Genomic DNA, 25,246 nt, shown 5'->3' on the forward strand with positions numbered 1-25,246 from the left:
GACATTTACTAGCCCAGGGATGGCACCACCCACAGTGGGCTGGGCACTCTCCCTTCAATCACAAATTAAGAAAATGGCCCTCAGGCTTGCCTACACAAGATCTATTATTTATTTAAGGGTTTTTTTTTTTTTTTTTTGGTAAAGGTTTATTTATTTGTTATATGTAAGTACACTGTAGCTGTCTTCAGATGCACCAGAAGAGGGTGTCAGATCTCATTACAGATGGTTGTGAGCCACCATGAGGTTGATGGGATTTGAGCTCAGGACCTTCGGAAGAGCAGTCAGTATTCTTAACCACTGAGCCATCTCTTCAGCCCCCTTACAACAAGGGGGCTTTTCTTTCCCTATCATAATATTTTTATTGATTCTTTGGGATTTCACATCATGCACCCTGATCACATTCACACTGAAGAATTTGTGACTTTATCTTTTGAATCAACACAAAGAAGGAAGAGGAGAGGGAGGGAGGGAGGGAGGGAGGGAGGGAGGGAGAGAGAGAGAGAGAGAGAGAGAGAGAGAGAGAGAGAGAGAGAGAGAGATTCACTTCACCGCTTTTCTGGGCATCGTGTTCCTCATTTATAAAAGCAAGGAGGCATGGCCACAGATTTCCTAACTGCAAGGCTCTTAGCCTAACCAGTTTCCCCGAGGCCTAACCACGGGTCTTCCTCAGTCCTATTTCCAAAGGAAACCAAGGCTTTGGCAGTCTGACCTACCCAGTCTTGCTTAGCTCCAAAGCTTGACAGCTGGAGGACCCTTCAGAATGTTGTCTATACAGTATTAGCCAAGCCTGAGTGAATGTGCTTCCAAACTCAAAGGTCTGGTGGTGAGCCCTGCTTCCACCTGCTCCAGCAACTGACTCTGCCATTGTTCCTAGCCTCTCCATAGCAAAGAATACAATGCTCCCTTCATGGGCTGAGAATCAAGTGAAAAGCAGGTATACAACCCTTTCTGTGCAAAGCAAACCATCCATCCCTAGCTGCCTCCTTAAGCTGAGGCCTTAAAACTTGTCTTCCCAGGAGGCTGGAGGAAAACTGTGACATGTCAGTCCTGAGAGATGGAAAGAAACGTATTCCAGTTCTTTATCACATTTTCTTTAGACAAATGTGAGAGTTCCTTGATGTTGAAAGAACACAGCTGTCTGACTTGAGAATGTGACCCAGCAGCCCACCCTTAACAGAAAGTAGGCTGGGCTGCTATTACTAAATTGACATGTTTAATCCCTACAGCAGACCAAGGGGAATGTAGATGGAACTGCAGAAGGATTTTTACCACACACACACACACACACACACACACACACACACACACCATTTTGGACTATTTCAATAAAGAGAACATATGACCCTTTCTTGGCAAAGGTTAATCTTTACAAGTAAGTAGGATGATATCAAGTATTGTGGAACTTTTCACTTCCCCCTTCCCCACATCATCCCCGAGGCCATCAGTAAACCACCAAACAGTAAGACAGGAACAAAGACTTAACTGAATCCAGCAAATCTCCTCTAGGTATGAGCTTTCCACTGCCTACCCTCCATTTTCTTCCTGTTTATTCCTTAAGATATAGTGTCACTTTATTAATATTTATAAAGTTTTCCATCACGCTAAAATTAAAAGAATCCATCACCCACACTACCCAGAGAGCCTTTGCTCACATTGGAACAGTGGACAGAAAGGGAAAGTACCCATTTGACCAGAATAGTAAGCGCAGAATGTTCCAGACTATGATGGGAGTTTATCACCGAATATACTCAGACTACCTTTATTTTCTTTTAACTAAAAATAAGAATGTTCAGAGTCTATTGGAGAGCCTTATAGACAGTATTTCAATAATTGTCTTAGGCCTCAGGTATCTTTATAAACTTTACCGTGAATAATGACACTAGTCACCAGGTAGCCCATATTTTGTCTTCATCTACGTTATGGACTAAACTGGGTTGCTCTTAAAATTCTTATGAGGAAGTTTTTATAAATCCCAGAACTCCAGAGGATGTCCATATTTGAAAATATAGGAAATTGTGAGGGAAGGCTTCCTTCATTGGGGGCCCTGTGTTCCATCCAACAGATGACTGTGAGCATCCACTTCTGTATTTGCCAGGCATAGCTCAGAAGAGGCAACTATATCAGGGTCCTGTCAACAAAATCATGCAAACACATTTAATCCTGGCACTCAGGAGGCAGAGGCAGGGCAGATCTCTGAGTTTGAGGCCAGCCTGGTCTATAGAGCTAGATCCAGGACTGCCAGAGTAACACAGAAAAACTCTGTCTTAAAAAGGAGGAGGAGAAAGAGGAGGAGAAGAAGAGGAAGAAAAAGAAATTGCCATTTTTTTCACCTCTGTCCTGCTAATTAAAATTTATATCTATTCCAAGTTTTTGACAACTTCAAACCCTACTACCACAAACACTTTTGCACTGATGTCTGGCGATGGGGGTAATTTTGCATTTCTATAAAGTAAATTCCCACAAACAGAATTGTTAGCTCAGTGTATAAATGCACACTTCCACCAAAAGTACTTTAAAATGCAATTTTCACATACAAATGGCCAGCAACATGAGTGTGTATGTGGGGGGGGGGCGGATAGAGAGGTGGGGATGGAGAGAGAGAGAGAGAGAGAGAGAGAGAGAGAGAGAGAGAGCTTTTTAATTTTTTTTACTAACCCAAACGCTGCCGGTGATAACTCTGAACACCTTAGAGAACTATTGACATCACAGCCTTGGGGCCAGCTTGGATTTGGGTGCTGTCATTTCCTAGCTATGTGATTCTGGCCAGGTGCCCTGATCTCTCTAGATACCAGGCTCCTCCTTATGCAAATGATAACAGGAGATGCCTCTATGTAGGTTACCTGTGTGAACGGTTGAGTTCTTGGCACAGTGTTTGTGAGATAATAAGCCACAGGGTTCCTAATGTTGCTAAAACAATGTCAATTATACCTAGTTTCTGAAGTAAGCTCCTGTGGCTTTGCTACAGCAGCTTTACAAATAAACATCCTGTTTATATATCTTTTACTCATATTTTTATCCTTCCAGAGTTTTTCTTATGTATGAGTTTTCTTCACCGAATGAAGGATACACAATGTTCATATTTCCTTTCTGTGGCTGTAGTAGACACCATGACCAAAGCAAGTCAGGTGAGTGAAAAGTGTATCCCAGCTTACAGTTTCAACTTACACTCTACCATTGAGGGGAAACCAGGGCAGGAGCTCAAGAAGGGATTGAGGCAGAAACCATGAAGGAATCCTGCTTGCTGGCTTACCCTCTGGGTGTTCTTTTATACACAAGGATGATGGTACCTCCCACAATGCACTGGGCCCTGTTGCATCCATTAACAATCAGGACAGTCCCTCACAGACATGCCCACAAGACCAACTGATATAGTAATACAGTTGAAACTCTTTGCAAGTGATTCTAGATGGCATCACATTGACAGTTATCGCTAACTAGGACAGATGGATTAACTAAAAGATCCTGGTTGGAAAACAGGGCCGTGTGGTACTGTCATCCATTCAGGTCTTCCAGCCATGACCCATGTCAGAAGCATGAGAGACAGGCTGTCACACCTGCTGCAGATGGAAGTATGAAGGAAGCAGTGCTGGAGGGAGAAGTTTGAAATTTAACTCAGCTACAAGGTATGTATAGTCCTAGCCCTTGGTGCCAGCTTGACTTTCGAATTTGACAATCTCTTTTGCAGATGTCACCATAGGACCCCTTCTGTAGACATGTGTGTTCTTACACATCGTCTCCTATGAAAGGAAACTGCCCAGTGTGAGATACTTCCCACCTCTGCTCTTTTCCACATCAAAATCCGGGTCCTAAGTTGTACTTTTTCCAGTGGAAATCCAAAACTGCAATTTAATATGGAGCTATTGTAAGTTACAGAGACTGACAGGCTTGTGCCTTTTGCTTCTACCAGAAATAGACACACATATTGGTTTCACATTGTTGAATATACTATCCACACTAAGTTAGGGACCAGGTATGAGAGATGGCTAATTTGAAGCCCGTGAATCTAAGCTTTAGAACATGAATATATAGGGATACATAGGGAAATCAGGAAACCAGACACATAAAAAGAGAACAGTATCTGACAGGCCCCAGTAAATCAGCAGGATGACTAAAGTTGAGACAGCAAAGTATGAATCTCATAGGTTCAAATCCTAAGCCAACAACTTCACCAGCTGTATGAATATAACCAGCATAATTTCTCCTTTAGGACCCAGCTTTTTCAACTATAAAATAAGAATGGTGTTATCCTACCTTGTCAAGCTGTGAGAATGCTATAAGCAATGACTAAAATGTTCCACTTGAGAATAACACAATGACACAGATCTGAAATCTCAGAACTAAAGAGTCAAAGCTTGAGGAATCTGTCATTTGAAGCCAGTCTACACAGTAAGCCCTTGGGCTCCACTGCCAAAGGTGGGTATATAGGTCAGTCAGCAGAGTGATTGCCTAATATGCATGAAGTTCTGGGTTTGAGTGCTAAGCACCATATGAACCAGGCATAAGAAACAGCTCATGGTTATCCTACCAGCACTCAGGAGCAGAAGCCAGAAGAATCAGAGTTCAAGGTCATTCATTATTGGCTATAAAGGAGTTTGAGACTAGCCTAGGCTGCCTTAACCTTATTTCAAAGGAAGGGAGGAAGGAAGGAAGGAAGGAAGGTTTAGCCTTTGCTGACACATAAAATAGTTGTACCAATTACAAAATGTCTCCAAGACTGTTTCTCAGCATCTAAATATTTTAATTTCTAAGTTTTTATTATACACCCAGATCAGGAGTTGTAAATGCCCAACAGAACATGAATGAGGATTAAGAGATTAAAATAAGACCCTCAGGAAATTCATAGTCAAACTAAGGAGCAACAGGATATAAATGTAACTACTAGCAAATAAAGACACCCCACCCCCAACTGGACTGCTAGTCACGAGTGGCCATATTAATTAACTAACTAAATACATGAATAAATAATGGAATTTGTGGTTTTGTGCATCTTGTGTCAGAGTAGAACAGGTAGGAACAGAACAGAGTCCAAGTTTCTGGGGAGAAGTTTGGGCATTGCTTGTCAGGGTCTATTTTAATGAAACTCAAATCATGTTCCACAGTTTTTGTTTCCCCTATGGCTCCAGTTCCTGGCCGTAAAGTTGCAAGAGGCAAAAGAGCATTCAACTAGAAACATGGAGTGTTTGATTTTGTGGGGAAGGGGAGAGGAGGGGGGACTTCAGTTACCATGGTTCACATAGCCATCCAGAACTTAATGCTTTAATATTACCATGTAGGGAGCTAAAGAGATGGCTCAGTAGGTATGCTTGCTACACAAGCTTGAGTGCCTAATTCAAATTCCCAGATCCCAGCTTGAGTAGATAACTTCAAAGTCCCAGATCCCTCTCTCTCTCTCTCTCTCTCTCTCTCTCTCTCTCTCTCTCTCTCTCTCTCTCTCTCTCTCTGACACACATAAATATACATTTTAATTATGTAAATTAAACTAAATTATTTTATTTATCTTCTCACTTGTGGTTGTATAGATTGACTGGAAAATTTTAACTTGGTGGCTTCATCTGCACTGAAGTACAGATACACTTCAGTGCAGATGAAGCCTCTGGCTATAGTGATCTAAAATCTTGATAGTTGTGACGCTGTCTCTCCAAGATGGCTCCTTTAATAATGAGTCTGCTCCTCCCACATCTTGGGCCTCTTATTTGGTGTCTGCTTCCTCCAAGCCACCCTACATCATTTGGGCTTTGCACCACATGGTGGTTCCCAGGCAGTCTTCCTTCCTCCACAAGGATGAAGATGGAAAGAGGGGAGGGAAGACTTGCATCTGGAAATATCAATATTATTTCTACTACAGTTATAATCAATCCATCATAACATTGATATCATTCGAGGTAAATTCCATCTCTTGATGAAAGACCACACACCTTAGATCCCACTGCCATGGTGTTTTGTGACTTAAATGACAATGAGAGCCAAAGGTACCCCTAAGATGAAGAGTTTACCATAGGCCCTCATCACTCCTAGTCAGGACCCTTCAGTAGGCACCAAAGACCAAGGTAAGGAGCTGAGTGGTTGAGCTTGCCCATATTGTGACTGAATATCACAATCAATCAACTCATTAGGATATAGCCAAAGCTATATTCTCCATTTTACCAGAGTGTACAATATTCCAGATACACAGCTACTTCTTTAGAAACCTATGATTTGAAATAAATCCCTTTCAAACTGTAAACTAACATTTGTGGGTGTTTGAGTTACCTCTTGGATGATTAAATCAGATTTAACTTATTTGTTTGCTTATTTATTTCTTCCTTTTTCCAATCTATAACTCTTGCTTTATGACTCATCCTTGACAGTGAGTTTGCTCTGTCTTCATATCAGATCCAAAAACTCACCAGCTGTGAGTAGAAAGTTTTAGAAGTTATATGATCTTAAAAACTCCCTTTCATAAATTCAGGAAAATCAATTACATACATATACACATGCACATATATCTAATATATCTCTTATATATAGTATATGTGAAAATTAATTATAAACACACATTCCCATTCTGGTTATCAGGAACTTGATTGGCCTATCAGTGGGAGTGCCTATCACAACCTCTCCTTAAGTTCTCTCAGTACCAAGACAGCCTCCAGATCCCTGTAGGAATGACCCAACCATAAAAATGTACTCGCCTGGAAGCCAGAGTATCAGCTTGCACCAGGTGAAGCAAAACCAGAACCTGCAAGCCTCATGAACTTGGAAACCTACCAAATCACTTCACTCGATCAACCCAGTACTTGTAGGTATGTAAAATGTAAATATTTCGTTTTATAGTTTATATGGGGTGTTTTATAGAGCAGAGAAATCAGAGCGCCCTTTCTGTGGCACTGCAACTTCACCATGCTTTAATATGGCTCAGCTGGTCTCTCTCAGGTTCCCCTTATCAGGGGGGACAGGGGTGGCTGGACATGCACGAGAGCCTCTGACATTCCTAATGGAAAATCCTGGAGAGCACTGGGTTGGGAGAGGGACTGTGGAAGTGGAAAGTTCAGGCTTGAGAGCTCCCTCCCAGGGGAACCTAAAAACCTCAGTTTGTGAAGTTTACATAAAATGTAGGGTAGGAGGGATAGGGCTATATGAATAGCTAGAAAGCACAAAGACCCAGGTTTGATGTCCAGTAATGCACACAAGTGTACACACACACACACACACACACACACACACACACATTTAATTTCCAAGTTCTAGTACTGTATTCCTACAAACCCAGTGTTCAGGGCTGACGCAGGAGAATCACCAACTTAAGTATTTCAGGTGGCTACAAAACACCCAGAATGAATACTGAAGACAGGAACTACATAAGTGCCTAAGGGGACAGTGTTACTATACTAGAAGGAACACTACCCAAGATTTATTTATCTCTTGCTAAGGGAACTCCTGCTCTCTGTGGGCTGTACTGACTTACCCAGCATAGAGGCTCCATGAGATCCTCCATCAGTATCCTGCACTCCTGTGACACTCTGACAGTGTCAGCTCACACAGCCTTCACTATAAGCCAATGAGAGAAGCTGTTATTGTCATCCCTTGAAGAGGAAACTGAAGCACAAGAGAGATGAAACCACACACCCAAATCCTTAGAGGCCATTGAGTGACCATGTCGGACTCAGGAGCCAACATTTAATCTCATCCTAACCACTTCACAGACAAGGAAGCCAAATGCCCCATGTTCATAAATCTAAATGAGAATCTATGTCACAAGAGTTCATCTCCAGAGCCCAAACTTTGTTGTTATTGAAGAATGGACAGCAGAGCCAGCCAGCTGTCTTTCACCTTGAGTTTTATGGCCTCCTTTCTGGTCACCCTGGTAGTACCAAGAACATGACCCCAAAAGAACAGCTTCAACAATGGTGAAACAGAAAATTGTCTTCATATATGATTACATAAACATCCCAAAACAGGATGCTTCTTATGTATAACAGTGCATTCTCTCTCAACCTATAGCTTGGTCTCCTATAAAATGATCTGTAGCCCTATAAGCACATTTAAAATTCCTTTACCAGACTTTTTTTTAGAAGAAGGGAGAAAAATAAGGGTTGGGGCTGGGCGGTGGGGGAGGGGGGGAGCAGGCAGTGGGAGAAAGAAATGGAAGCCAGCCTCATACCTAGCAGAACAGCCAGACTGAGCCTAAGCTATATTCTGCTTGGAGTCAAATCTCAAGATCTAAACAGATTTAGTGAACTAGCTAGTGGAGCTGACAAAGACACATTTGCAAAAGGGATGGGAGGCCTCCTGGAAAAGCTCTCGCCCTAAGGGGAAAGAGGGTCATCAGACAAGCTTGGCCAGGTGACAAAGCCTTAGTCACAGGAAAACAGATGTGCTGTTGGTGTATCACTGTGTTCTATCATCTACATGATCCTGTGCCTGGGAGGGAGGCTGTTTGATGAAAGAAGAGACTAATCCAGAGGGTTCTTATCATTGTTAATGGGTTTAAGTGGGAACAGGTGGGTTCGAGACGAGGCGGGCTTTCTGCAGTGACATCCTAGATGTCCCACAACGCTAGCTTATCTTGCTTTCGGACAAGAGAAGAGAAAGCACTGGTGCTGAGAGGACCTGGGGAGCATGTGACAGTTCTTGAATGGCATGAGTGTGAGCACACAGCAAGGGCACTTGAAAGTCATTCCTGGGGTGCAGCCCTTGAGAACAGACTGTGTGCCTGAGTAACAGGCTAAGATAGGAGAGCATAGGGAAGAAGACAAAGACAATATCACAAAGATCCTCTCCTCCCTGCCATAATCCATCTCTTAATTGAGAAACGGGGCTAATTCCCATTGAAATTCCGATACTCCCTTTGAAATATACTCTGATTCATTCAACAAGCACTTACTGAGCAACTGCTGCATGCCCATCATAAGCAAAGGAAAGAAACTGTTGGCCTGTCAGCTCTTCCTGCAAACTACACTCACATCTGCTCACTGCATCTTCACCCACTCTTCCTTATTCCCTAGCTCTTTCCTTCACATGCCATTCTGACTGCTTACAACACTTAATTCAACCTGCCCAGGGCTGGCTTAACCTCCCTTTAGAAATCAGTCTCTTGGACTTTCTGGCCACCCTACTCAATGGCTACCACGAGTTTTATGTTCCACTTTTCTATGTAGAAATGTACTTTATCTAAGCTGTTTCTGATTTATCCCTGTCATCAGCACAGAGCCTGGCACACAGTAAGAAATTATCAATATTTACAGTATGGAAGTTATTAAATTATTGAATGATCTTCATGTTATAGAGGGAAAGCTATACACAGTACTAAATACACAGTAATACACAATAATACACAGTAGTGTATTAACGAACTCTGAATTCAACCCCAGTCATGCCAATGACTTGTTAGGAATCAATTTCTCCTTATCAAGCCACCTGAAGGACCATATTTTGAGATGTAAAAGAGACACACATCGGGGGCTGGTGAGATGGCTCAGCAGTTAAGAGCGCCGACTGCTCTTCCGAAGGTCCTGAGTTCAAATCCCAGCAACCACATGGTGGCTCACAACCATCTGTAATGAGATCTGACACCCTCTTCTGGTGCATCTGAAGACAGCTACAGTGTACTTACATATAATAATAAATCTTTGGACCAGAGCGAGTGGGGTTGACAGGAGCGGGCAGAAGTCCTAAAAATTCAATTCCCAACAACCACATGAAGGCTTACAACCATCTGTACAACCTCGGTGTACTCACATACATAAAATAAATAAGTAAATCTTTTTTTTTTAAAAAGTCCATTAAAGGTGTTGTACAGACATGGAATGTGGCATAATTAATGTGACCAGTGAATAGGAAAAGCTTTGATAAGCTGTATCTGGATTGAATGTCAGATCATAATAAGGAGTGGGGAAGTCAGAGCTCAGATCATTGTCACATAGATGTGAAATGACATGCTGGGGTTCCCAATCTTGTCCCTGTCAGCCAGGATTGCACATTTGAAACAAGCTAGCTTCATATTGCTATGACCAAAATACTTGACAGAAACCACTTAAGGAAAGAGAGGTTTATTTGGGCTCATGGATTCAGAGGGATTTCATCCCATCATAACACGGCAGGCACACAGGGGGTGAATTTACCTCTGGAGGTTGTGGCATGAGCTGCCAACTTATTTATACCACAGAGGTCAGGAACCAGAACCAAGGAAGGCTTCCCCCTTCCAAGGCCTACCCACAGTGACATTCCACCAGCCACCTCCTCAAGGTTCCACAGTCCTAAACATAGTAACCCAAACTGAGGGCCAGGGGTGGGGAAAGAAGAGCAGAATCAGATTAAAAACTAACAGGACAGCTGAATCAAGAGTCTCCATTTATACATTCAACAATAGTGAGTGACTCTGGGCGAAACAAATTACAGTGCCTGTATTCTTCAAGAAAATGGACAAAGTATTGAAAGCTAATCCGAGCCCACATCATGGAAGACCACACTGAAGAAAAGTGTGGGTATAGGCTCCCAACATCTGGATCTGTGAGTGTAGCCAGCCAGCACATCTGCTGTCTTTACTTGCCTGAGGGGTTCAGCAAACATCATCTTGCCCAGTCCAAAGGGGCAAGATAGTCCTCCCAGATAGTCCAGGAATTGCATAGAACTTTATTGTTTTATACTATCCAGTTCTGTGGCAGGTTATTGAAAGTAGAATGTTTAATGACCAGTAAAGTGCAGCTCCACCTTGGGAGTGAACAAAAAAAGAAAAGAAAAGAAAAAGAAAAAAAGACATGAAAAAGAAACGACGCTGATCTTCATAGATGCCCAACCAGAGTTGGGCCTGGGTGAATATGAGAAGTGACAGAGGCTCCAAACTGCAACGGAAGGACAAGGAGGTTATCTCAGGTCCGGGGTGGGAGAAGCTGGTGGAAGAGAATAGCAGTCTAAGTGCAGACAAACAGATACAACCTCATCAGAAAGTCTAGCCTAGTAGTTCTTCCCCTTCCCAATGCTGTGACCCTTTAATACAGCCCATCACATTGTGGTGACCCCCAAACACAACATTGTACTGTTGTTACTTCATAACTGTAATTTCACTACTGTTATGAATCATAATGTAAATACCTGATGTGTAGGATATCTGATGTGCCACCCCAAAGGAGTCATGACCCATAGGCTGAGAACCACTGGACTAGAGTAGGAAACTTCTGTGTAGTAAGAACATCCGTCACAGTTAGCTATTGGATGTATCACAGGGGCCTGAATGGAGGAGCTAGAGAAAGTACCCAAGGAACTAAAGGGGTCTGCAACCCTATAGGTGGAACAACAATATGAACTAACCAGTACTCCCCGGAGCTCGTGTCTCTAGCTGCATATGTATCAGAAGATGGCCTAGTCGGCCATCATTGGGAAGAGAGGCCCCTTGGTCTCACAAACTTTATATGCCTCAGTACGGAGGAACTCCAGGGCCAAGAAGTGGGAGTGGGTGGGTAGGGGAGTGTGTCGGGGAGTGTCTGGGGGACTTTTGGGATAGCATTTGAAATGTAAATGAAGAAAATACCTAATAAAAAATAAGGAAATAAAAGCCAAGGAAATAGGATAATCAGGAGTGATCTAGAATTCTTAGCTAGAATGGTTCTTGCTTACTGCTCCATCCCCTCCTGGCACCAGACTGCCCTTCTCGGTGACCTTCAGGTGGGCTGAGCATTAACCTCATTTCCTTCTAGAAGCCTTCTGTCATCCACTGTATTGTGCCTCCCCAAATTCATAGTTGAATCACTGGTCTCTAATGTGATGGGATTTTAAGGCAGAGTCTTTGGGAGGTAATTACTAGGAGGTGATACCAGGAGGGTGGGGCCCAGGAGGGATTAGTACCCTTAGAAGAAATGAGTTGGCCCGGAGTTCTTTCAAGCAGGAGAGTGGAGCACAACCCCGGCTGGCAGCAGCTCTGTAGCACCTCACCTGTGCAGCAAAGTAGATCTGACCCTAGAGGGGAGGTCTCAGGTGAGCAGGCCCCAGGGGTGTGAGCTCAAGAGAGCTGTCCCCACCCCTCACCTGCTGCAGCATTTGGGCCCTGCACCTGGGCAACAGAGCTGGCACAGGTGAGCCAGCCCTGAGGGTGTGATCTTGGAAAAGCTGGCCCCGCCCTTTGCCAGCTGCTGTGCTTGTGTGAACTAGCAGGAACAGTGCTAGAGAGCTTGCCCCACACCAGTGGCAGGGTGGTTGCAAGAGAGTTGGTGGGCTGACCAACTCAGCTACCACCCAGGCACAGATCCAGACTATAAGTTGGCACACCCCAACATCTACCTCATTTAAATGAACTGATAGAGCACTTGAACGGAACAGGCTTTGAAGATCCAAAGCGGCAGGATCTCCATGACACAGGGCAACAATGAGATATCCAAGAGGAGTCCCAGTGAGAAGTCAGCATTGATAGTGTAGCAGGAGCCAGAGACCTCGAACTAGACCAGTGACTGGTTGCAATGAACATTTGCAAGCAAAGATGTTTGGACAAAAGGGTATACAGTGTGACATACTGCAGCTTCCACGGGGAGATGTGTTTGTTTGTTTCTGTTTCTTTTGTTTTGCTTGGGGTAGGGGAGGTTGCAAGGGTGAAGGGCAGATAGGAGTGGATGGGGAGATGGGTAGGATTAGGATGCATGATTCACAAGGAATAAAAAATTGAAAGAGAAGGAAGAAGGAAGGAAGGAAAGAGGGAGGGAAGGAAGAAGGTAGGAGGGAGGGAGGGAGGGAGGAAGGAAGGAAGGAAGGAAGGAAGGAAGGAAGGAAGGAAGGAAGGAAGGAAGGAAGGGAAGGAAAAGGGGCCAGAGGACCATATGAAGACATGATAAGAATCATCCGAAAGCCATAATTGGAGTCCTCAGCAGGAACTGAATCTTCTGGCAGATTGCTCTAGTGCTTCTAGCTATTTGTTGGTTACAACTGGAACTGTGATAGACTACCTGTTTCTTAAGCTCCCGTTTCATGGCATTTTGTCACATTTATTAACATATCAGTAATAGGTGTCCTCCTTCGACAACACTTCCCACATGTTACAAATATACCCTTCTGACTGTGTCTCCCACCAGCTCATGAATTTATGAGGACCAAGATTGTGCCTAGCCTCACCTCAGGCACAGTGGCACTCAGTTCTCCAAATGTGTCATTCCATGCGGCAGCCCAAAGACTGCAAGAAAATAAATCACTAGCTAACTCTGGACATAGTGTTGGAAATAGCTCACAACTTTTTGCAAAGTTTGCTGTTTCTCTGTTATTTCAATAGAAAGAATTGATTTGAAAGCATCTCGTAATTTGCTGTCTGTAAAGATGGCTTATAGCCTGCAAATGAAACCAACTCATTAGTAGATTATTCTGTGTGAGAATCCAGAACAACTGGATCTCTAAGCCTTCCAGGTGGCTCTGTTTTCCTAAATACTTGAGTGAGTCATTTATGGATGCAAAACTCCCATCATCTTTGCAGTATCCTGGAATATCTGTTGACCTCTTCATCAAACTCATCAGTTCTTCTCTCTGTTTAACTGATAAACTGAGAGTCAGTCAAGCTAAGGACTTGATCAAGGTCATCTGTTTGCAAGAGAGAGAAAGGCTAGCACACAACTATTCTATATGAGTCCAGGATTCGCTGGAAAGAATGCATGCAGAATTCAGAAGCCCTTGATCTAGGTTATAGAACATGTGTCTCCCATTTGAAATCAAATTCACTCAAATATTATTTTACATAAGAAAAGAAAGGACAGTAGAGAAGGTCCAGGATTTATTACCAGCAATTCTCTACCTTTAAGTGTGACCCAAAGTGCCAACTGCTCTTCTCTAACATCTTCTAACAGAAGCGCAATGCACTTCTGCTGGACCAAGAATCTGTCATCATACTTTACATGTTGTGTCTTCTGGAACTATAAATTGCCAAGCTCATCTGCAGTGTTCCTCTCAACAGCATCCCAAGGGCACTTGCTCCATAGTATCTCATCTGTGGAATTACATGAAGATCCCAGTTACTTATCTGCAGACATAGATGCCACCTTGATTGGCAGGTAAAAACTTGGGATAAGATAAGAAGAAATAAAATGTCCTATTTGGGGCCGGGCGGTGGTGGCGCACGCCTTTAGTCCCAGCACTCGGGAGGCAGAGGCAGGCGGATTTCTGAGTTCGAGGCCAGCCTGGTCTACAAAGTGAGTTCCAGGACAGCCAGGGCTATACAGAGAAACCCTGTCTCGAAAAACCGAAAAAAAAAAAAAATGTCCTATTTGATCTGCAATACCAAACCAAAGGGTGATCCTTTCTCTCTTTATAGGTAGAAACCTAGTCATTAAGTTGGTCTCCACCTGTGGATCACATATCCGATATCCTGAGTGTCAGATATATACATTACAATTCATAACAATAGCAAAATTATAGTTATGAAGTAGCAACAAAATAATTTTATGGTTAGGGGTCACTGTAGCATGAGGAACTTCACTAAAGGGTCATAGCTTTAGGAAGGTTGAGAACCACTGGCTTAGTGCCGGAGCTAACCACACCTTCAGGAGACAGCAGCTGGCCCCCAGAGACCTCTGGTGGCATCGAGGGTCCCCATAATCCATCTTCATGAGTTGGTGAGTTCATTGCCAATTATTCCATCAGGTAAGATGAGGAGGCTTCCTCTTAGCCAAATACACCACTCTTCCCTTAACTGGTTCCCTTACTTCTCACAGTAAGTCCTGGGATGCAGTTGTCAAGTACCGAAACTCAGCTATAGGAGACACTTATGTTGTGTGGCTGAGTCCACAGGTAGAAATATTGGAGACCTGTGGGCCAGGTTTCTCAACTGTGAACAAGCTTGAGAAGCAGAGCAGAGACATGACCAGCAAGGGTAGGAAACAAAAGGGCAGTAAATGGTGAAGAAAGCCATCTGCGACACACAGCAGCACAATGCCTAGCATTGCCACCATGGCTGCCTGTGAACTGTTAAGTGTAGGTCCACCCAGCTCTGTTCCAGCCTCCCTTCTTTGTTCATAACCAAAACTCACTGGTGATCTTATATGGGGAGAAGGGCACCAGCAGCTTCTTATCCCTGCTCAATGGCCTCAGTGTCTGTGACTCCTGAATTCATGCTCTAGCCCTGACTTCCTCTGTGTTGGAGAGTTATTCAATGGCAGCATCTCTGCTTACATCTCTTGGAGACAGAAAGACAGTTCCAAACTCAGTGTTTCCAGGTGGAAGATCAGGATTTCCTGTTCTGCTTCCAAAAGTCTGTCTCTCTTCAATCCCAGTAAAAGGAATCCCAATGCACACATCCAATTTTTCTCACTGCCCGCCCCCCCCCCCCGTCTTTTCATGCACGTATCCAATTTGTCTTTTTGACCCATCAGCACATTCTCCAATGTACATCATGAGCTGGGTAATTTATGTCCATCTCTCTGGTTACTCTCCTAATCCTGACCACTATTATATCTCCCTAGACTGTAATAAACAAGTTGAATTGGTCTCCCTGCTCCCATTCCTTCCTTCCCGTGATCCGTTTTCCACCAAGCAGCCAGGCTGATATCTTAAAACAAAACTCATCCTCAAGTCCTCCCTCTCATTCTCCCTCACCCTCTTCCTCCCCCAGTACCCTGAAGGTGCTCGCACGCGCGCACACACACACACACACACACACACACACACACACACAAACCACAAAAGCTTCTCACAGCACTCAGAAATCTGTCTTTGTATCATCTAAGCACCAGTATCTCACTCAGGCATATTGGTCTCCTTTCCAACTCTTTGGGTTTTTTTCTTTTGTTTTTTGTTTTATTGTTATTCCCTCTACCAAGACTATTGATACCAGCTCTCTCTAGCCCTTCAGAGTCTTCATTTGTTTTAGTTTGGAAACTATAGCTACTTTTTACGATCTATAGGTTATTGATTTAACATGTGTTAGGTTTATTGTTGTTCATTTAAAATTAAAAAACTAAATTTCTAATATGGTAAAAATGATGGTTATAGTTCAAATAAACAATAGCTTCTTGGATTTCTTGGTATTCGTTTTTGCTTTTTGGAGGACAGAAAGCATGGAATGCATAGTAAAAGGGACTTCAGTTATTACTAAGTCTTCTCCAGTCTTAAAGGTCTTGATATAAATGTTATCTGCTCAGAAAGGTGCTCCCTGGCCACCTTGATGACAATGAAATCCTGAATCATCCTTCATCCTTAGACTTGGTTCCTTCACGGAACTTCATCACAGTCTGGCATGATACTATTCTCAGGGTGTAGAAAGGACTGGGCTAAGAGTGTACTAGCTGCTCAACAAATAACTTAAGTAAATGCATACACTAGTCTAAACTAGTCTACTAATGACCCCAGTAGTCATCCCTCTTAAAAAAGAAGTAAGCTTGAGAGAGAGATCCAAGCAACTCTGAGAACAGTAGAGAAACATTTACAGGCTCTGATGTCTTCGGTTATTACATTTGATAAGTGCATGCAGTATAAAAACTCTTATCTAGCAAATATCATGAAAGGGTTGGCAAGTATGCATTGTTGAGAGGAATTCGCCACCAGACTGAGTTGGGAGACAGTATATTTGTTTCTACTATAACAAATTACTATAAGCTTGAAGATTAAAAATAAAACGTGATTTTGTTATTTGGGAATTCTGCAGACCAAAAGTTTGGACATGGGTCTTATGAACTAAACCCAAGGTATCCACAAGGCTAACTATGTTCTTTGCAGACAGTTTGTAAGGAACAGTTGTCTTCTTGTCTTCATTCAGCTTGCCCAGGCCTCCTGAGCATCACTTGCCTCAACCATCTTGCCTCTCCGAAGTTCACATTTCATCTCTCATCATCCCATCTCTTGTCTGACTTTGACTTGATCTCCCTCTTATAAAAAACTTGGGAATTACCATGGGTCCATCCGTATAATCAAGGATCATCTTGCCATCTCACAGTCCTTAGTCACATAGCAAAGTCCCTTTTACTATGCATTCAATGCTTTCTGTCCTCCAAAAAGCAAAAAACTAATACCAAGAAATCCAAGAAGCTATTGTTTATTTGAACTATAACCATCATTTTTACCATATTAGAAATTTATTTTTTTAATTTTAAATGAACAACAATAAACCTAACACATGTTAAATCAATAACCTATAGATCGTGAAAAGTAGCTATAGCTTCCAAACTAAAATAAATGAATAGCATAAAAGAGTAGCATTGTTTTACGTCTTTGCCAGCCTCTGAAATGTCTGGCTAGACAGCAGACAGCTAGATTTTCATCAGGCTCTGCATTTAATCTGCTCTGGTATCACACTTCATATAACAGTCAGAAAAACCCATTTTAAACCCACGAGAGAATGAGACCCTATGAATCTCAGAAAAGGTCTCTCGGGTGCCACAAATGGTCTGCAATTTAACCTCGTGCACAGTGCTGCTTTCCTGCGAGCACTCCAATCTTTAACTGGTGAACTTCTGTTTTTTCCCTTAGAACTGTAGTACGGCTTCCTCCAGCCAGCACTGCCTGAGCTCTACAGCCGAGTTAGACGCTCGTCCGGGGGCCTCTGCAAAGGCATGCTCTTTTTCACTCCCCTCACCCTGACTGGCCTGTTTCACTGGATTTCATTTTCTGCTTAACCATCCAAAAAGCTCACTTCCCTGTGAGCTACTTTGGAGTGAGAACAAGGTTCTAAGCATCTTTCTGGACTTACATCTGTCACTCCATCCAACCCTTCTTCCCTGTCTCCTACAGTTGGAATCAGACCTGTGTCACACTCTGCCAACCACTTCAAGATACTGCAGTTCTGTCTTGCTTTTCCCTGACACAGGCATTGCCCCTATGGATGACCTTGCGTGTGCTGTTCTGTTTTGCTGTCTACCTTTTAGGGATTGTGTATGAAAACAGACATCACCTGGTATCTTAATCAAGAAATAACGTAACTCTGATAAACCAGAACCCAAGTAATTATGCAACATCTGTCCCTTTCTAGTTTTTCAACTTATTCCTAAAATTTGATTCTCTTAAGTTTGTGAATGAATTGTCTGATCTCTAACTTCTCTAACCGTTTCTACATCTTGGACTGTATAGCTCCTATGTTATAGGATAACCAACCTCCTGGAAAACCCTTTACCCATGCCTGGATACCTCAGGCGAGGAATCACGTTCTCGGGTATTCTTTTTGTTTGAGAGAAAGCTAAGAAATAGCCAAGCTCTTAGCAGGGAGTTAACCATAACCTGTGACTACCAGGGAAATGAGAGCGAGGGAGACATATCTAAGTTGCTCAACTTAGTCTCAAGGACAGGGCAAACCTTGCAAGCCACAATGAAGATATTCTACCATCTCCAGGAAGAAATGTGGAATGTCTCACCTCTTAAGCCTCTACATCTCTGCTTCAGACTCCCCTTAGGCCTTCAGTACACAGAACATTCACTTCACAAAGACCTCAGTGTCTGATAACCTGTCAAGTCAAAACCACCGCTAAACCAGTGAAAGGCCTCATTATGTGGGTATAGCAAGATAATGTGAGAGAGAAAACCCAAATTAACAGTATCTTGAAACCTCTAGATTCTATTTTCTCATAGTGAATAAATTAGCTGTATAGACAGATTTATCTTGAGACTATCCCAAAGTCATTCATGAGTCACATTCCATCTGCCCTTCCATTCTATTCTCTGGCCCAAGATGGCTGCTAGAGCTCCTGCTGCCATAGCTGTGCTGCAGGCTATAGGGTGAAGAAAAGGGGCCACCTCCTCCCCTAGAGCATGCTGCCTACATTCTCTACCAATGCTTCTACATCTCTCTGTTTTGTTACCCATAATAGAGCCTTAGGATTACTACAAGAAGGCTGGAGAACGGAATCACAATTGATAACAATGTACTCAGCTGAAAAAAAAAAAATTCAGGGTTCTTATTGCCATGAGAGAAAAAGAGCAGGATATTTGGAGAACTGGCACTTTCCACCACAGATACTTAAGTGGAAAACCATACCTGAGTGAGTGAAAGAGAGAAGGCTCCCAGGTTCTTCACAGCAGTGAAGCAGGCATAGAAATGATCCCTCATCCGCCATGCACAGAATCAGTTTTACCATTATAAGAAAAAAGAATTACCAATATTTTTCTCTCTCTAAAAACATATATGCTGTGCAATATATGTGGCTAACTCAGGTCTCATTTTATATGATGCTATGACTCAGGCAGTTTTAACGTTTTTCTCTGGGAATCATGACGTAAGGAGCACTGCAAGCACACCCTGCTCCTCTCTATACCTTCACTACTACTCCTACGACCTGCTGCCATGTGTAAAAGGCTGAGTCATTTAGACTCTCTGGTCCTCTCTGTTCTTCACGTGCAAATGCCTGTGTAACTCCTACAGCCTGGACTGTAGTGACGATTAACAAGAACATTTGTGAAACACCCACTGCTAAGTCCTTTTTGTGACAAGTGTTCTCTGAAGCCTGCCTACTATTGTTTCTGGTCTCCACTATAGTTAGATATACCATAGGAACTGAATTAGAGTACGTGCAACCTTATTGTGTCCTTGTAAACTGAGAAAGCCGTTGTGATGAGAAGACATCTTGAATGGGACATCTGTATTGAACCCCTCCCCCTCAAGACTTGGGGATAATTGAGGAAGAGGGGGTCAGAGAGGTTGTAAGAGTGAAAAGTCGTAGGTGTCTGGAGTGAAATGTTATTTGCTGGACATGACAGGGCTATTGCATGCATGAACTCACAGTGGCTGTGACTGTGTGTCCAAGATCAAGCCAGGCAAAATCCCAGCGTAGGTAAGAAAGGTATCCATCAAGTCCTAACCGGAGCAGAGATGCTATTGGCAACGATGGCTCCTGAGGGAGGGAGAATACGTTCTCTTCAGGGATGCAACCTCTAGAAAGCTACTGAAGCTCCAGATGCAGCATAAGAGGACTCTGTAGATTTGGGGACCTGGAGGTGGGTGAGGTGCTGAATGGAGGGAGGGAGAGTGATAGCATATGTCATTTCGAGGGAAAGTTGGGGAGATAAGAAAAATGGGGTGGGGTAAGGTATGCGGTGGCTCTGGTCAAAATATATTATGTGCATGTATGAAATTCTCAATAAAAATTTATAATACATACAAAAAAAGAAAGAAAGACCATTCAAACCTCTTCCTCCTACAGGTGTCAAGAGTTCCAATTAAGGGTCCAGCCCAACCACCAACCTGGCAGCAAGAAAGAAGGGTCCTTTGTAAGAATGTACAGCTGGCCTTGTCACTAGCAGAATCAATGATCCTGACATTTGCCAAGCCCAGGACACTGAATTACAATAGAGTCAATGGAAAGAGGCATGTATGAAAGACATGGATGCTTCTTAAAAACTGTGACATTTCAAGCACCCAATAAACATACAGTAATGAATCAAAGAACAGCATCTTGTAGCCCCCAGAACCCTGCAAGGTACAAAGGGCTTTCCAGAGCAGGCCATGAGAGTGGATATGGTTCACCAGGGCCCAGCATTCGCCCTTCCTCTGCTGTAGGCTTTGTCATCTTGCTGCTGCAGACCACATGGGAGATCTAAAAGCCAGATGACATCTGGCTTCATAGAGAAGTTAAATAAAATGGGAAACGATAGAATGAAACTCAGACAATGAAATGAAGTATAAAAATAGTGTTTTAACTGGGTATAGTGGTATTTGCTTTTAATCCTCGCACTCAGATCAGGTAGATCTTTGTGAGTTTCAGACTATCCTGGTCTACGTGATGAGTTCCAGAGCAGCCAGAGTTACACAGAGAGACGTTGTCTCAAAAGAAAAATTACCATTTATTGTACACAACAGACTTAACATTGGCTTACAAAACATTATGAGTCCATACTTACATAGATGTCTATGTATACTCACATATGCCTACAGCCTGAATGTGGGTTTAAATTTATTTTGGGGTAGGTTCCAAGCAAAGTCCCTACTATCCTAGCATGCTGTCCATCCTAGCATCTCCTCCCAAACTGCAAAGATTACAAAACTAACAATGGTGGTTTCCATAACCTCTTAGAGTTACATTTTAAATAGGATTTAGGTTGGCCAAACAAAGACATAAGATTTGGAAAGCATGATGAAGGTGTAAGTTTCATGGCATATTCTTCTGACGCTGCCACGAAAGAACCTCTCTATGGAACCTTCACTTCACTGTAAGAACTATGCAGAGTCCTCATGTCCAGTGCTCTCTTCCTGGGAGCACTAGGCATAGTAAAGGATCTATGTCTGCACGCATGGATCTGCAAACCGTGGCATGCTTCTGACAATGGCTACTATGGGTTGTTCCTCATCCCTGGACTATCAGCTCCTTGGTCCCTTTCCTAGTTCAATGATAGCAGTAGAAATAGTGGGCTCTGTGGGATGATTTTGAGGTATTCCTCTGGGTGTTATTCCTGAAGGTCCAGTCCATTCCCCCAGCATACAAGGATGTTATGAGTACCGAAGTCCCTTTTTGATTAAAAATAGTAAAAATAATAGATGCTAACTGAGACTCAACCCCATTTGATAATGAAAAACAGGTACTCGGGGGCATTAAATCATGCCCAATTTGCATCTTAGAGTTGAATAGATGGCATGAAAGCAAGTGATACCTTCTCTGTGACATCTAGACAGGAATGACAGCTGTGGGCAGAACAAATGATAAAAGAAATGTCATGTTAGAAAAAAGCTTTGTGTCCAGTCTTACTCCCCAGTTACCCCCTCTCCTCTAGGATTCTTGTCTCTCCTCTAGGATTCAGTGTCCTGGGTTTTGAACAAGTATTAAATACAGTGTAGATGGTAAGTGATAGGTAGATAGATAGATAGATAGATAGATAGATAGATAGATAGATAGATAGATAAGCAGAAAGACAGATTTGTTCAAAGTGTAAATCAAACCCCTTGTAATTCCATGAAGTAGGGCTTCTGAGGTAGGCTAGTTATACAACATGAAGTTCCCGTGCTTCTCTTCACTATAACAGAAATGCTAAAACTTGCATAGTAAATCCCAAGCCATAAAGTGGACAAGGACTCTCTCATTCTTAACCCTCTCTAATATAAAGACTATGTAGAGGTTTTTTTTTTTTCTTTGAAAACTCTCAGCTCATGTGGGAGGAAGCAGAGAAAGAATGGAAACAGCTTTGTGGATGTCTCCCACATTCCAACTAGCAGTTCCTCTCTTGTATGGGTATGGTCAACAAAGGAATTCTGCACCCACTTTGGGGAGGTAAAAATATAAAGAAAAGATATTGCAGTGTTCTCCCCAACAGAGGTAGCCTTGATAGAAACTCCACATCCCACAGTCTAAAGTATTGCCAGGGGAACTTGCAGGTAACATGTTCTTCAAGAACTTTGGAAGAGCTACAGAAGCAAAAAGATATTAGAAAGGTATAGAATACCATAGAAACTTTTGTTGTCTTTCTACTGTTTTGTTTATGAATTTTTCAGAATTCAGAAATATTCTATTACATTGGCTGTAGAAACACAGGAATACAAGCAGGAGATAGCCATCTGGTATACCCAATGAAAAAATGCAAACCCCCCTGACTCATGCTGGGCCAACTCAGCCCCATTCCCTTCTAAGTGAAGCTTGTTAATAAGACAGCATTCATCTTACTCTGGTGAGTTTATTTTATCACAGACTCACTGAGAAAAAGAGAGAGAAAGAAACCACTGGAACCTACCACAATAAAGTAAATATCACAAGATAAATGACAATGTTGGAATGGAGTCCACTTAGGGACTCGGCACGGTCAGACACAAACAGTTTCAAGACTATTAGCTGTTAAAGGTTATGCCTTATGTCACCCGAAAGGGTTTCTCCCTAGATTTATGGTGTGATCTCACGGAAGATTTATTGCCATCCTAATTTTTCCCCCATTTTAACTTTATGAACAGTCAGCCTGGAATTTTTCCTTGGTCATTTAGAAATGAAGAGTTGCTGCTTTTAAAGAAATGCTTTGTGTTGCATTTTCTGCAGCTTTAATAGCCTTATTATGACTCAGACAACAACTAAGCCAATCTTCTATGTGCTTGTGCAGTGAAATCACTGTCCTTTTCCATCCTGTTTCTTGTCCCAGAAAACTGGCATTGAAGGACCACAGAATAATCTCCTGTGCAGTTGGCTTCTAGTGGGGTTCAGGCAAAAGGTAAATAGATGAGAAGTGGCTAGAGAGAGGGTCTAGGATCCTGTGAGTTTCATGGCAGACTGTGTGCTCACTCGAAGCACTCCTCCCTGGCTCAGCTCCAGTACCCACCCTTGCTGGGATAGACTGAGCACAAGGATTTATCTGCCAAGTACAGCACCCACTCCACTGACTTCAAAGATGGTCCTTTGACTTATTTTGGCCCATGGAATGGGAGCATAGATGATTTCCATCTCCTCAAAGCAAAAGAAAATTAAATTAAAGGCAAAATTAAATGCCTTCTATGTGCTTTGACTCTGTCCCTCTTTTACTGCCATCCATCATGAGAAAAGCATGCCCCTAAAAGAGAACAATAACAGCTTGGTTTTTTAAATGAGAAGACACATACAGCCATGCCAAGACCAATGAGATTGCCATGGGTCTACAGCCAATCTATAGCTGTCATAAACCCTGTACAATCACTGAATGTTACAAGCCACTGAACTATTGAGGTGCTATCACATCACAAGTAAACTGATAACACTTAGCTTGACTCCTTAGACCTATGAGTACTAACGACACCTACCTCTATGTTCAGAATTTTGCTATATCTCTTGTAGCTTCCCTATACCCTCCCCAAATCTTCATAATTTGTCCCTTTTCTATGGACTCTTCTCTTCATCTAAGTAGACAATGTCATCCCTCTTTGCTGGAACCCTGACTGATATGTGTTATGCCTAGCATTGAGAAAATTAGCATAGATGCAAAGGTTTATTATAGAGGAATGTTGAGCAAATGCTCTGTAATAACATGCAATCTGTAGTAGTATTCATAATCAGGAGAATGGGGGAAGAAGGAAAGAAAGAAAGAAAGAAAGAAAGAAAGAAAGAAAGAAAGAAAGAGAGAGAAAGGAGGGAGGGAGGGAGAGAGAGAGAAAGACAGAGAGAGAGAAAGAAGAGAGAAAGAAGAGAGAAAGAAGAGAGAGAGAGAGAGAAAGAACGAAAGAACGAAAGAACGAAAGAACGAAAGAACGAAAGAACGAAAGAACGAAAGAACGAAAGAACGAAAGAACGAAAGAACGAAAGAAAGAAAGAACGAAAGAAAGAAAGAAAGAAAGAAAGAAAGAAAGAAAGAAAGAAAGAATAAGGAGGAAAAATGTGGGGAAAGAAGGAAAGGAGGAAGGAAAAGCTTGTTGTGGGAGTTTTGGCTACACCACTTTAAGTTCACCTATCCAGGAGCTATCTCGGATCTGCAGAATGAGAGATACACGCACACATTAGCTCATTTTTAAACTGCCTTGTTGGATCTGTGGCTGGACTCTTCTAATCTTTCCACAACTAGCCTGCCCTTACATTTACTCCTAGCTCAACAGCTCTAAATCCTCCCTCAGCGTAGCTGCCTGGTTACCTTCTGTGAAGCCCACTGGTCTTGCTGTCCAAGACACTTTCAGGCTGCCCTTTTCTGGGCCGCTTTCCTTTTTCACCTGCATTTTGAAGATCTCCTCTACCTCCAAGTGTGTTCTGTCTCTTTCTCCCAAGTATCTTGATCTCTACCTCCTCTCTCCTAGCCTGTAGGAACCCAGAAGTCCTGCCTTTTTCTTTCCACCTAGCCATTGGCTACTGGCAACTTTATTGATTGATCAAGAACCAATTGAGGACAAGGACATTCAGCATCAGTACTCGCAGATTCCTGATTAAATCAAAGCATCAGAACCACTCGTCTACAAAAGATGACTAGGAAAATACAAACGAGAGGTGGAAGGGAAAAAGCAAGGGATTACCGAGGGCTAAGTAGGTGCCTGGCTCTGTGCTGGAATTTAAACATGATATCACTCCATCCTCAGAACATCCCTGCGTACTATTCATTATGTCCAATTTGTTCAGTTTTTTGAGACAGGGTTTCTTTGTGTAGCCTTGACTGTCCTGGAACTAACTCTGTAGACCAGGGTAGTCTAGAACTCACAGAGATCCTTCCACCTCTGTCCACCACCATCCAGGTTTCACTATGTCCAATTTGTAATTCATTACAAAAGAAGGGTAAAGAACCTTCTTCCAGGTCACTCTCAGAAAAATTTCTCTGCAGCCCCCTCTGCATGCATCCAGCTGGAGCCCTTGTGACAGCAGCTGTAAGACAATGGTGCAGGATGGTAGAGGACATTCCTGCTACACTGTTATCCCAGGAACATCAGAACACTTTGTCAGGCAACAGAGGCACATATACAGTT

At 42.8% G+C, this 25,246-nt stretch overlaps 1 long non-coding RNA gene across 1 annotated transcript; it reads left to right on the plus strand.

Moving 5' to 3' along the window:
- Window positions 1–4,252: 4,252 nt before the first annotated feature.
- Window positions 4,253–20,271, plus strand: LOC110311099. Its single transcript, XR_002379910.1, has 3 exons — window positions 4,253–4,413; window positions 6,556–6,782; window positions 20,067–20,271. It is a non-coding gene; the product is annotated as an uncharacterized LOC110311099 (long non-coding RNA).
- Window positions 20,272–25,246: the final 4,975 nt, after the last annotated feature.

The sequence above is a fragment of the Mus caroli genome, chromosome 15 (genome assembly GCF_900094665.2).
Source record: "Mus caroli chromosome 15, CAROLI_EIJ_v1.1, whole genome shotgun sequence".
Taxonomy (NCBI): domain Eukaryota; kingdom Metazoa; phylum Chordata; class Mammalia; order Rodentia; family Muridae; genus Mus; species Mus caroli.